At 47.7% G+C, this 14797-nt stretch overlaps 1 protein-coding gene across 10 annotated transcripts in view; it reads left to right on the plus strand.

Moving 5' to 3' along the window:
- The window catches only part of CHD6 (chromodomain helicase DNA binding protein 6), a 100781-nt gene that overhangs the window by 35026 nt on the left and 50958 nt on the right, over positions 1-14797 (plus strand). The gene's annotated exons all lie outside the window — the stretch shown is intronic.

A 14797-nucleotide genomic window follows, 5' to 3' on the forward strand; every position in this document is an offset into this window, starting at 1 on the left:
GTGGCTGCTCCCCAAGGTGGATGGCTCCTTGCCATGCTCTGCAGACCCTGCTGAGCGGCATTGGAGGCAAAACTAGCAAAAGGTGCCATTCCACATCCCCTGGATACCTGAGCCCAGGAGCTCCCACACCTTGTAAATAGACTCCTCATGGCGCCAAGGAGGGTTGTTGCCTTCAAAAGTCCATTGAGCAGTCTCTCTGGAGAAGATGAGATGTTTGTGTGGTTCCCAGGACTCTCAAGGGCCACACATTTCTGTACATGTCTCCCTGCCATCTTGGTCATCATGTAGGCGTAGGTTCAGGCCCATAGGTACAAAGGCTGGCAAAATACTGGCACCCTTCATGTTGGTGAGGGAGACACCAGCCAGAGAGCTATCGGCTTCCTTTGGGAATGGGTTATGTATGTGCTCTCCCCTTTCACAAGTCTGTGGCTGCCCTGAGCAAGTGCCTTGTCCTGCCCATGTCCACTGCCAGTGGATTGTGAAGCCTGGGCTGGAGACCTGGGGTCTTGCAGCAGGCTGTCCTGGGAGGAGCTCCTCTCTATGCCCCTTGGTGTCCCTGCAGCAGTGCCACCCTTCCTGCACAGATTGGAAAGGTTTGGCGTGTAGGGCATTGCCAACTGGTGCACCAGATGAGAGGCTGTTGTTAGCGCAGGCAGGGTCTGTGTTTGCACGACTCTTCTTCCTTAGTAATGTATGAAAATCTGGTGGATTTGTCACCAAGCTGTGACTAACTCATGAAACCTGTCACTTCCCTTGTGACTTACAAGGCTTCATGCCAGGGTGCCTTGTCTGCTGGTGGAGGTGGGACAGGGGTGCCTAGCTACTCCAGGGAGCAATGACAAGCAATGGATTTTCTTAGAGGGCTTCAGCAGCACCATCGTTCCCTGGGCTGCCTCTGCTGTCTGTGTCCTGCTCCTCCCTGGCCAGGGTCTTCTACTACTGCTTGTTTCTGCCAAGCTCTGACTTGTTGAATAACGTGAGACATACTGAACTAAAATAAATGCAGTTATCCCACAGTGCCTGTAAATCTCCTTATTCTACAGCCATGGAAATGCTCCCATCCTGCGCAGACTGTAAGAGCAGAGCAGCATTGCTTGCTTCTTGGAGAGGGAGGGATGGGAAGCCCTGTGACCCCTTAGCTCCTGCCTTCTCCTGGAGGGCTCTTCTGACTTTTCAGCCTGGGCTTGGAGGCGGTGGGAATGGCCCGATCCCCAGTGGTGCACGGCTGGTTGTGGGAGGAGGCAGTGGGGAACAGCCCAGGGCTGCGAGGACTGCATGGCTGCTGTGCAGCCCTCGCAGTGGGGACGCGTCAGGGCATGCAGGCCCCTAGGAGTATCTGTGGGAGCTCTGCTTGCCTTTGCTTCAAGCACTCACTGCATAAAATGAAGATTTTTCCTGAATTTTATGGGTCTTTTTAAGTGAAACGTGAGCTTTGATGTCTCACCTGCTGAAAATGCTGCTGAGGGCTGTTACTAGAGCTCCCTGGGGCTGGAGCAGAGTCCTGACAGCAGTAGGATCCAGGGCAGGGGAATAGGGGCTCCCCAGCCTGAGGGCAGTTGTGGCTCTATCGCAGGCTGTGTCCGTGGGCTCCTGGCCCATTGTGGGCTTTTTTTGTTGTGATGAGACCGTCAGGTGCGATGACCCTCGATGCTGGGTGCATGGAGGAGTTTTGCTCTGCCAGGCAGCGTGTGGACACCCACTCTGGTGAGGATGAAGAGCAGGGGGAGCAGCGAGCTGCCAGGGTCCCCTGCTCCTACACCCACAGCCAAGAGTGCTGGTCCTGGTCCTCCCCCATAGTCCTGAGGGCTCCTCACCCTGCTGCTTCTCATGGCAGCATGCTGCTGCACAGGCTGTCTTCTTCCAGTGCTCTTTCCCTGCCTGCCTTCCTGCCCTGTCAGAGAGGACTAAGCAGGGAGGACAGCATGGCCAGCCCAGGGCAGAAGCATTGCCCTCTGCCCCTGCTGTACCCTGCGCCAGAGCAGTGGGGACATGTCTGCCCGCTGCCAGGGCTGGCTCGGTCATGGGACAGAGCTTCCCAGCTGTAGTTGTTGAGGGCTGCATCTTGGTGGAGTGTCTCAGGAACAGAGCCAGGCCCCACCTCCGTCACGCACATCCCATGGCGACTGCAGAGCCTGCTCAGAGACATGACAGAGGGTGGCACTTGTGTATTTTTAGCTTCTGCTGCATTGCATTAAGAGCTGGAAATGAGGGGTGTGGACACCCAGCAACTAGAATACAACAGCCCATGCTGTGCACGCCACCGGTGGGGATTGCAGCTGCTGCAGATGGTGGCTCAACAGCCTGCTAAAATGCTGTGTATGGAAGAAGCTGCCTTTTCTGCTCCCATCATGGGGCTCTGCAACTGGCTGCACATATATACTGGGCTGGTGGCTGCCAGCGTGACCATCTTGGGGAGGCAGAGCTGTGTGGTGTTGCCCATCTTGGGCTGCTGGTGCAGTAGCAGCCTGGCTGCTGGCTTTGGTCAGTACTGTGGGGGGAAGCTGAGCAGCTGGGGTGCTGGGCAGCCCCCAGATATTGGCCTCTGTCTAAAGAGCATGGAAAGCTTTCATGACCCCCGCAGTTAGGGTCCCTGTGGACACTCCACATATAGGACAGATTTTTGTGGGGTTTGAGCTGTGCCCTAGACCCAAATGCAGAGCTTCTGTGGAGGTGTTCTGCTTCTCCTGGGGGGCTGCAGGAAGGCCTGGCCCAGCCTACAGTGAACAGGGGTTGAATGGTGCTGGGACTTGCATACAAGATGGCATATGGCGTGGCCACTGCTGCTGGCTCTGGTCACATTGCCCAGCAAAAGCATGTTGTGTGGATGTTGTCTGAGCCTGGTAGCCAGGGGAGCTGGCTTCGCTTTTGGCGATGACCATGAGAAGGGCTCAGCCATGGCCTCCTTGCAGGATGGAGCTGCCATTCAGACCCTGAGGCATGTGGCAGAGCTTTGCCCTGCTGAGAATGCTGTGCTCTTGGGTGGAAAAGCCTGCAGGGCTCAGGGCAGGGTCCTGAGGTGCAGGATGGGCAGCAGGGTGGACATCGGGCTGTTGTTCCTTTCCCCTTCCTACCCCCAAACTCATGTGGTATTGCAGGGTTTGGGTACGGATCAGGAGTGATTCTGGCTGGTGAGGAGGCTCCAACACCCAGTAGTGCCAATGCAACGTTTGCTTCATCCCCATCACGCCTCCCAGCAGTGCTGGCCTGTGACTTCTGTCACTTGGGTCCAGGGGAGCCTGCCTCTCTGCTCCCACCTGTCTGGGTATCACATGGCAAGTGGATAAGCTGTATAATCAGTTAATTGGTGCGACCTTTATGGGGCAGAAGATGATGCTGGGCTGCCCAGCCATGGGGTAGGAGCCCAGGAGCACCAGAGGCCAGGAAGGTGATGTGGTCTCATAGGCCATGGAGGGAGCAGGGCTCTGGGTATGTGATTGTTCTCTCCTGGCTGGGCACAAGGTACAGGATCTTCTGCCCTATCCAGCCCAGCCTGACCCCTTCTGCTGTACCTCCCCCAGGTACTTGGGCCCAATTTTCTCTTGTCTTCACCAAAAGCTGCCTGCTGTTCTCCATTCTCACTTACGACTCATCCCATAACATCCTAGTCTCATCCTGGCCCCCTGTCCTAGCTGCCCTTTCCTTGTCCCCAGTTCCCTCCCTCTTCCCCTCCCCAAAGCTGTTCCCTTTGCAGGTACCTGGCGCAGGCAGGGCAAGGGTGAGGGTTTTGGTCTCGGCTCAGACTGCAGGCAGTCCCGCTGGCCCTGGGCTGGTGCTTGCCCTGGGCAGTTGTGGGGAAAATGTTGCTGAATTTCAGTGCTCCTAAGCTCCCTGCATGTGCCAAGTGGAGTTTTTAAATTGTTCCTTCACATCCCTGTGAATCCAGCTCCGCTCTTTGCTGGAGGGCTTGGAGAGGATCAGGGGTGCTGCGTGACCCTCATGGGCCGGGGCAGCTGGTGCACCTCGCAGGCTCAGCAGTCTGCGAGAGGAGAGGGAGCCCTTCGAGGACCAGAGGCAGGAGCCGCTTTGCTTCCCATCTCCTGGTGGTGTTTTCCCCTGAGTCCTGAATACAAAATGAGAAGTTGAGTCAAATTGGGACTATAAATGAAGTGAAACAATTTAAAGTTAAGGAAACACAACATTAAGGCCCACACTAACCTTGGCTTTGCCCTCTAATGGGGTCATGCAATTATAAGTGCTCTCTGTTAGCCTTCACGGCTCTCTGGGGGGGGTTTAAACATTTTTTTTCTCCTGACCTTCTCTTTGACAGTAGTAAGATGCATGGGACAAGACTTCATGCTCCAGCTGCTGCTGAGGGACTTGCTTTCCTGTATGAAATGTAATTTATAGAAGATTCCTCTAGGACTTAAAAAATGTACAAACGTTACATAAAAGTGTATTCTGAAAATGTAAAATTGCTGCAGTCGTCACCAAAAAACGCCAGTTGAGAGACAGTGCAAAGGCACAGCTCTAAGGATAAAAAGCGTACTGGGCGTACAGAGGCTGCAGAGGAACGATACCAGAGGTTCAGAGATGGGCATTATGTACCAAACCCTGGAAGTCATCATCTTTACTTTCCCCCCCTCCAAAATACCCCAGAAACAACAAACCTGCGTGGTTAGACAGGCATGTAAGAAGACATGTAGAAGAGGCTGTTCAATGTAAAATGATGTTTTTCGTTAGTTAAAAAAAGTTGTAGTAAGAAAAAGGACACATTCTGGGAATTTAAAAGTAAACCTGTAACAAAGCAGGACTAAAAAGATTTTTAGGAACCACTTGCTAAAGACATGGAGTCTAATAATTTTTTTTCTAAACATCTCCGAACTAAAAAGCCTTTAAGAGGAGTCACAGGGTAAATAAGCAACTGAGGTGTCAAGTGAGTGCTTGTGGAAACAGGGCGTTGGCAGAACAGCTCAGTCAGGAAGGCTCCCAGATGCATCAGAGGGTTGCCCTTAAATTGAAGGGTTTGATAAAGACATTTCTGAGCAAAGTAACACAAGCCACCAGGCTTTGATGGTATTTACTCTAGAATTGTAAAGGAGCCTAAGGAGATGTTGGGAATTGCTAATAAATAGTGTTAGGTGCTGTTGCCAATCAGGGCCACATCCATGGAAGGGAGGTGTAGCAAATGTGAAATTAAAGGCCAATAGGTTTATTTGTATATTGGGTAAATTGTTAGGAACTACAATAAACACTTCATGAAAATAGTATACTGGTGAATAGTCATTGTGGCTTTTGTAAAGCAAAGTTAATCGTTGCAATCTGCTGGGGATTTTAAAGATAGCCAGGTTGCAGGGGTGAGATTGGGCTGGTACAGTGCTCATGGGCTCCCAAACAACTGCTGAGAACGTTTCTCACCAAATGCTTTTAAAGTTAAGCATTGTTCTGATAAGAGGTCTTTCTGTGAATTAGTGACTGGTTAAAGAATAGGAAGCAAAGTACAGGAAAAACATCTCTGCTTTCATGGCGTAGAGCAGGGGAGAAGGTGCCAGCTGATTCCTGCAATCATCTGAGATGCTAAAATGGAGACAGAGTCTAAAGAGTTGAAGAGTCCTAAGATGTGCCAAATAACACATACGGGGGAACCAGCCATGTGCGTATCTTCACTTGGGGCTGTCCCTGCTCCTGGAGGAGACTAAAACACTGGCAGAGAGTTTGGCATCTGCCTGCAGGTTGTCCCAGAGGTGTGTTCAGCAGTTCAGAAAGGGAGAAGGAACAGAGCAGAAATCCTCCTCCTGCTATGTGGTACCTCTCTGGTACTGTGTGCTTTCCTACTGCCACCCCAAAGCTGATGGGGTTTGAAGAGGTGCAGAGAAGGATAAGGCAGATGGTCTGAGAGCTGGCCCAAGCCAGCTGCAATGAGAGGGTGTCTTGTCACCTGTACTTTAGCTGGGCCAAGAAAGCTCTGCAGGGGAAGGATGTGATGGAGAATGGCAAAACAGTGAATGGGGCAGAGCAGGTGACACAGAAATCCTCCTTTGTACTCTCACACCTTGAGAACTAGAAGCCACTTAGGAGGGCAGCACGATTTAAACAAAATGAGTGGGTTTTTCCCATACCTTACAAGTTTGTAGTACTGAATGCCACTGAGTCCTTTGGCACCAATGGTTTTGATACTGAAAAGCCAGTTGAAGAAACTCTCTAAGACTCGTTTTGGAGTTTTAGAAAGCAGGCATTCTTTATTGCAGCGCTGGATGCACGGGGGATAGTTCCACCTAGCGTGCATGCCACAGCTTTAGCACTAACAGGTTATATAGAATACCTAATCGCATATTAATCAGATTAGTATACATATACATAAAAATAATTGCAACTGATTATCTTAGTACTGCCTACATCCGATCATGTGCAATGAAGGATCCATTTGAGTCGAAGGGCTGCTTTTGCGACCACCGACCCATTTGAAGTTCTTGTTGGCTGTCCTTGAAGTCTTTATTCCTGTCCTTGTTCTTTGATCTTGAAGCTTAACGCAGCTTCAATCCCATGTGGTCAGTTTCAACATTGTTCTCATCTAGTGTACAGGAACATCTAGTCATAAGAGCAAAGAACTGCAAAACTTATGAGTAACTACCTCTACTAGTTAATTGCTTGGCTATACTTTTGTCTATTGTTTCAATCATAGTGTTAGTATAAGATTTCTAATAATTATTTACCAACTCTCACTTTTACAGTCACCTAGCAGCAAACCAGTTTCCACAGCTGGTACAAAATATTAAAACCATCAAAATATTTAGACATACCATACAGAATGTATGGAAATATGCTATCAATTCCCCCCTTTCTGTTTGAGGCTGCTAATTCTTTTAGTAGTCTCACTTGAACATAGATTATGTCACAGCTCGTTTAAGACAGCTAAAAGCGACACAGATTATAACAATGATGATAATTACTTCTCTTGCTTTGTTGGTGCGACAAGGGAAAGCTTCAAGCTACCCAGTAAAGGTATCTAGAACTAGGATATATCAGTATCCCTTTTTTTAAAGCAATTCTGTAAAATCAATTTGCCAATATTTTCCTGGAGAATTTTGTTGCTTTGTAATTCCAAAAGTAATCTTATTATTGGGTTTGGGATTATTGTGTATATAAATTTCACATCCAATTGTAATTGTTCGAATAAACTTTGTCATCTCTCTACTCAAAATATACTTTTGTAAATGCTTAACAAGGTTTTCTGTTCCTTAATGTACTTTGTTATGTTCAGCCTGGGCAATTTCCCTCATTATTGCAGGTGGGACTATTGTTTGACCTATTGGTGTTACAGCCCATCCTGTTTTATTTTTATTAGCCTGCAATTTAATAATTAATTCTTCATCTTTTTCATTATAATTTGGAGTATCTTTCGGTAAATTTACACTTTCTCTGGAACTAGTGTTAGGATGCCTTTTTCTGCAGCCTCTTTAGCAGCTCTATCAGCCAATCGGTTACCTGTTTCAGGGGCAGTCCTACCTGACTGATGTGTTTTACAGTGCAATATCGTGACTGCTGTTGGCTTTTGAATGGCTTCTAACAATTTCAGCATTTGTTGTGCATGCTGAAGGGTAGTTCCTTGTGCAGATAACAGTCCTTTTCTTTCCATATTGCTCCATGTGTATGTACTACTCTAAAAGCATACTTTCAGTCTGTCCAAATGTTGACTTGCTTCCCTTGACTTAGTTCCAGTGCTTGAGTAAGAGCTATCAATTCAGTCTTTTGTGCAGATACATTTGAAGGCAAAGCTCGTGATTCAGTTACCTTCTCAGTAGTGGTTACCGTATATCCTGATAAGCATTTTCTTTCACGGATGAAACTGCTTCTGTCGGTATATAGTTCCCAATCCGTTTCTTCCAGTGGCGCATCTCGGAGATCCGGTCAGCTGGAATAGACTTCTTCAATTGTCTGCAGGCAGTCATGTTCCAATTCTCCTTCAACTTGATCAGTTGTTAAAAACACAGCAGGGTTAACAATAGTAGTAGTTTTTAAGTAAACATCATCTTGCTGCAACAACACCACTTGATATTTCAGTATTCTACTAGGGGATAACCAATGTCCCCCTTTCTGTTCAAGCACAGTGATTATCATGTGGTGAACGTACACTGTAATTCTCTGTCCTAGGGTGAACTTGCGAGCTTCCTGGATCAATAGCAAAGTTGTAGCAACAGCTCGCAGACAACCAGACCATCCCAGACTCCCATTGTCTAATTGTTTCAAGAAGTAGGCCACAGCTCACCAACTTGGTCCCAGGTATTGGACCAGGACACCCGCAGCTATACCTTTTCTTTCATGAGTAAAGAGTTCAAATGTCTTTGTGAGATCTGGCAGGCCTAGGGCTGGCACCTCCATTAAAGCCTGTTTTAGTTGTTTGAAACCAGCTCTCCTGGCATCAGTCCAATCTATAAATCCATTGTTTGAGGTTTTGAGCTGTTCGTATAAAGGTCGGACCAGGAAGCCATAATTTGCAATTCACAGGTGACACCACTCCACCATTCCCAGAAATGTTTGCAATTCTTTTAGAGTCTTAGGTTCAGGGAGATGACAAATTGCCTCCTTTCTCTCAGTTCTTAATTGCCTCTGTCCTTTCAGGATTTCAAAACTCAAATAAGTTACTTCTTTCTGGGTTATTTGGGCTTTTTCTTTTGGCACTCGATATCCACTGATACCCAAAAAGTTCAAAAAGTTAATAGTTAACTTTGTGCACTGTTCTTCCATCTCAGCTGCAATTAATAAATCATCCACATATTGCACCAGGATTCCTTGATTATTTTTCTTTCTTCCAAATCTCTAATTCTCATGCCAATTGATTTCCAAAAATGGTAGGGCTGTTCTTAAAGCCTTGAGGCAAGACTGTCCATGTATATTGCATTTTTCTCCCAGTCTCAGGATTTTCCCATTCAAAAGCAAAAGCTCTTGACTATTGGGATCCAGGGGAATACAGAAAAAAGGCATCTTTTAAGTCTAACACTGTGAACCATTCTTGTTTCTCTGTTAGGGTTGTTAACAAAGTATTAGGATTTGTTACTACTGGATGAATATCTTGTACTATTTGATGTATTGCTCTGAGGTCTTGAACCAGCCTGTAATCTTTTCCATTAGCCTTTTTAACAGGCAAGATTGCGGTATTATATTTGGCACATTCTATTAACAATTTGTACTTTAGGAATTTTTGTATTATCGGTACTAACCCTTTCTGACTTTCCAGTTTTAGGGGGTATTGTTTAATTCTTACCGGACTCGATCCTGCCTTTAAATCAATTCTCACAGGCTCTGCACTTTTGGATTTACCAAGAACTTCCCCAGCCCAGACGACTGGAATTACAGCATTATTTACTTTGACTGGTATGATCCTCTGCTTTCGGTGACCGTCCTGTAACAACAAAGCCACTGCTTTGATACGCTTAGTTTCTGGAATTAGAATTTTAAACTCACCATTTTTAAATTTAATTTCTGCTTCCAATTTCTCAAGTAGGTCTCTCCTTAACAGGGGTTTAGGAGAATTTGGCAAATACAGAAACTAATGAGTGACCCATTGCTTTCCTAACTTCATTGTGAAAGGTTTAAAGAAGGGTCTAGTCTCTCGTTCACCTGTCGCACCAACAACACTAATTTCTTCAGAACTTAATTCCCCCTTTAAGGTGTTTAAAACTGAAAAGGTGGCTCCAGTGTCAACTAAAAATTCAATTTTATGTTCTCCCAGGTTAGCTGTAACCAGAGGTTCTGCTGGGAGACTCTCCTCCGGTCCCCGTCAGATACTTTCACTCAGCTTTCCAAGAAAGGGGGAACTTGCTGAGATTGTGTGGTCGAAATTGGGATCACTTGTGACTTTGTAGGTCTCAGGGGACATTCTCCTTTCCAGTGTCCTTCCTGTTTACAGTATGCACACTGATTCAGTCTCAGGGGCTGGTTTAATCCCACTGGTGATCCCAATCCAGTTCCTTTCTCTTGTCCCATTCTTCAACCACATCCCCTTCCTCGAAAATAACTCCTCTGCCTCGTCCCACACTAGCTCCTGCTTCCAGAGCAGCTACTAACCTTGCATCATTTTACTCTGTAATTCATCTCTATTTCTATATGCCACCCAAGCAACTTCTAATAATTTTCCCCAATCTTGAGAATCTGCTCCTTGTAATTTTTGTAATTTCCTTCTGATATCATCAGAGGATTGTCCTATAAATAAAGGACCCAATTGAACTTTTCCTTCTTCAGACTCAGGATCCATATTAGTATATTTCCTAGCAGCATCTTTTAATCTGAATTGCCTTAGGCACAGCATTTCTGATTCCAGATAGAATCCATTTTTAATATTGGTCCAGCAGTCTTCTCTGAGCCAAATTATTAGGATCCCATTTGGGATCAGTAGATGGACAATTTTGTTCCACTGTTCCCTGTAATACTCCAGAAGCCACTTGTGCTTCTACCTGAGTTTTATTTTAGCAACCGTCTGGATCATATCTCTTTCTGTACTATCAAAAAAATACATTCATTATTACTTGTATATCTTTCTAATCAGGATCCTGAGTCTGAATCATTGTTTCAAAAGCATGGGCTGTTTGATCAGGGTTTTCCCAATAGCTCCCAGCTGCTATTTTCCAATTATTTAAATCCACAATAGAAACATCTTTGCCCAACACTACATGCAGAACAACACTTTTTGAGCTTATTGTCACCTTTTTTGTTTCCTTCTTTCTCTAAAGATAGCACAAAAGGATCGCTGGGTGGTATATTAATTCCACAATCCTTTTGCCACTCAGGATGATTCTCTAAGGTAAAGAAAATATCACAACACATAACTTCATCCTGTTTCTACTCATGTCTCAAATAAAATAAGTTATAGCATGGTGTTATAATTTAGTGTCCCATTCATAGGCCACTTTTCCCTTTCATCAAGCTTATACAGTGGTCACCAATGATTACAATATTTAATCAAATCTTCTCTCTGCATGTTACCACCCAAGATACACCCCAGCTGTTTCCAGTGCTTTAAAACACACCCCAGAGGTGATTTTTTAGGGAGTTCACTTGACTGTCCTGTTCCCATTATCAACACCTTAAGTATACAAAAATCAGAAATCAGAAAGTCAAATATCAGAGCCTAAGTCAAAATACCAAACAGAATCAATCAGAGATCCAAGGTCATATCCAAAATCAATAGTTAAATAGCAAAGCCTTAATCAAAGTACTGAGACCAAACCAAATGAGTATTTTCACCTTCAACCAGCGAGACGAATACCCTTTACCAGAGAAGTACTTCTATCAGAATACCAGACTTTTAAGGATCCTTTTATATCTCTTCCTTGCTGACCTCTCTTAGCCAGGCTTACAGGTAAGAGTACCAGACCAGACCAGAATAGCAGAACCAGGTTAATCAAAAGAATGCCTTTAAATAAAATCTTACCAGTGGCCTTGGCTTGTGAGCCCGGGGAACGGGGATCAAGGGTCTCCCTGAGAAATCTCGGTGCCGGCTGGAGGTCCTGGGATCCCACGTCCATTGAGTCTCAGAAGCCTTGTCCCATCTGAGTCGCCAAAATGATACTGAAAAGCCAGTTGAAGAAACTCTCTAAGACTCGTTTTGGAGTTTTAGAAAGCAGGCATTCTTTATTGCAGCGCTGGATGCACGGGGGATAGTTCCACCTAGCGTGCATGCCACAGCTTTAGCTCTAACAGGTTATATAGAATACCTAATCGCATATTAATCAGATTAGTATACATATACATAAAAATAATTGCAACTGATTATCTTAGTACTGCCTACATCCGATCATGTGCAATGAAGGATCCATTTGAGTCGAAGGGCTGCTTTTGCGACCACCGACCCATTTGAAGTTCTTGTTGGCTGTCCTTGAAGTCTTTATTCCTGTCCTTGTTCTTTGATCTTGAAGCTTAACGCAGCTTCAATCCCATGTGGTCAGTTTCAACATTGTTCTCATCTAGTGTACAGGAACATCTAGTCATAAGAGCAAAGAACTGCAAAACTTATGAGTAACTACCTCTACTAGTTAATTGCTTGGCTATACTTTTGTCTATTGTTTCAATCATAGTGTTAGTATAAGATTTCTAATAATTATTTACCAACTCTCACTTTTACAGTCACCTAGCAGCAAACAGTTTCCACAGCTGGTACAAAATATTAAAACCATCAAAATATTTAGACATACCATACAGAATGTATGGAAATATGCTATCAGTTACAGGTGGGTTCATGCAGCTGGCTGTTAGCTGCCGTTGTCTGGATGCAGTCCTGCCGCTGGAGCTCCTGAACCAGTCAGCCTGGGCAGACGGGGAGGCAGAGCATGCTGACTGCCCTGCCCCACTCCTGACCCCCTCGGGGTCAGAGCACTGGCCTAGGGCAGCCCTTGGCTGGTCCAGAGCAGCCAAGGGGAGCCCACCTTGCCCATCTGCTGCAGCAAGCATCCTGGGGCTATGATTTGGCAGGTTTAGGCTCTTGAAGCTGGATGTGTTTCTCCCCTGTGAGTGGAGACTGAACATGTAGTGTGTCACTGCTGGCTGTTGCTGCAGACACAGTGCCAGTAGCCCGAGCAAAGCCATGGGCAGCCTGATGGCTCGTGGAGACATGTCTTGGGCCACTCAGCCTGAGGGTTGCTGCAGCAGCAGAGCTCCCTGCGGTGCTGTGTCCCCATCGGTGTGACACAGGCCCTTCAGCTCCTCACTGTTTGGAAGCAGAGGTTGTGGTTCCAGGGGCACAGGGGCAGCAGCTGATGGTCCAGCACTGGCTGCATGGGGACAGTGTGCTGCTGCCTGCCGCAAAGGACTGGCCAGGCTGCCACAGGCAAGCTGCAAGTGTGCTTTGAAGCCACGCAGGAGCACTGATAATGCTGGCACTGCTTTCTCAGGCTTTTCCTGTTGACGAGAAGCCAGGATAAACTGAACCTCATCAAAGGCAAGGAGGAAAAGCCCATTCCTTGGCTCACAGCAGTGCACCAAGCTCTGACTGCAGATTTGTACTTGGCAGCACAGTCCTATGTGGATGGCAGGAGCTTGCCATGGATTTGTAGGAGCATGACATGGAGCCCTTTCCCCTCAAGACAAACCAAGAAGCCTTGGGTGCAGAAGGGTTTCTGGGGCTGGCAGTACCTTGCTCGCAGTCGGTGTGGAGGAGCCTAGTTTCCCTGCCCCTCTGTGCTTCTGCTGCCTGTGCAAGCCCTGGCCATGAGCTGCTCAGTCCCACAGGCTGGTGTTTGATGGCTCTTTCATGGCAGGGCAAGCACCAGAAGCTTCTGGCTGCTCCAGCTGGAGGCAAGTGCTGCCTGGTACCAACACTGCTTCCTGGACACAGCAGGCTCTGATGTCTGATGCCCACAGGCCATCCCGTGGCAAAGTGCTGGCACTGTTGGATCTGGGGGCCAGCAGTACTGCCTAGGAGGTGTGCTGGGGTGGACACATCAGTGCTTCCACCATGATGAGTTTGCCTAGAGGCTGGAGGGGCTGTTGGCAGCCAAGAGGTGATGCAGGAGGAGCAGAAGGATTGCTTGCATTTTCACAAACCTTCTGACAGCTCGTGGTTGTTTCTATAAAGCATTCAACTTTCTGTTGCAGCAGGGCTTGTGGCAGGCTGGGATGTCTTCATCAGCAATCACTGAAATGCCCTTTTGATTTGCCTAAGAAGCACAACGCAAGCATGAGCAGACCCCACAAAGTAGGTCACAGTTTGAGCTCTGCTCTCCTGACAGCTTTATCAGCCCACGTCATGCAGTGGGGCCTGAGGCTCCTCCTGGGCAGTGGACGTGTCACTGGTGAGCGGGACCTGCCTGGGCTCCATAGCCTGGGTTGGGACTGTAGATGCAGACAGCAGATGGGGTAGGGGGGAGCTTTGGACCACTTGGCTGGTGTGCGGCAGTGGAAATGATGAGCCAGTTTCGGCACTCTCTACTCCACGCTGGTTTGCTGGGAATTGCTGATGCGTGCAACTAGAGGGACCCATGTCCCCATGCCTGGCCATCATGGCTCAGCTCCACCAGGCACAGGCTGTCAGGGACAGAGCTGCTCCAGGTGCTCAGCACTGCTCCCAGCCCAGTCCTGGTCCAGTCCGGGGAACCCCTCTCTGGTAGGGCAGGTGACATTGCCTGCTCTTGGACAGCACCAGAATTGTGGTCTCCAGACCTGTTGCTCGTTGGGTGGTCTGCCTGGAAGCAGACAGCCCCTTGCAAGACTCAGGGCTACAAGCTGTGGCTCGAAAGGAGTTGTTCATCCTCCTGCTCTGCAAGGATGGTGAAGATTGACTTTCCATCTGGTATCTGCACTTGGCTGCTCTGCTGCTCAGCACAGAAGCAAAAGGAGATCCAGGCTCCTGGGGATCTGTGAGCTTTGTAGCTAATCCAGTAAATTGTTCCAGCTGATTCCCAGCTTGCAAGATCTGAGGAATGCAAAGGCTGGGACTGATCCTGTTGCTCAGCCTGTAGGCTCAGAAGCAGCACCTATGGTGCTGATTTTCTCCCAGCCCAGAATAGGTTCCCCTTAATTGCTTGGGTACACTTTGATGGCTTGTCCATGTGATGGGGCAGCTGCTCTCCTCTGTCCCAGGTTGCTGGAGCAGACCGGCAGCAGGGTGGAGGGCAGAGCACTGGAGGTGGCTGCGTGCAGGCAGAGATGCTGGTGCAGCCTGACTGGCTGATGCCAGAGGTGCTGGCAGCCCCACTCACAGGTGGCTACAGGGGTATCAGGGGGTTTTCCCCTTTGCAGCCTGTTTCATTTAATGCTTCCACCTAATCCAAATCAGAAATCCAAGCGTACAGGGTGCCCTGCACCTCGACCAGCCCGAACGGGCTCCAGTGCTCAGCCCATAGGATATAAATATTTACATTCTCTCCCG

Source organism: Buteo buteo, chromosome 2 (assembly GCF_964188355.1).
Source record: "Buteo buteo chromosome 2, bButBut1.hap1.1, whole genome shotgun sequence".
NCBI classification, from domain to species: domain Eukaryota; kingdom Metazoa; phylum Chordata; class Aves; order Accipitriformes; family Accipitridae; genus Buteo; species Buteo buteo.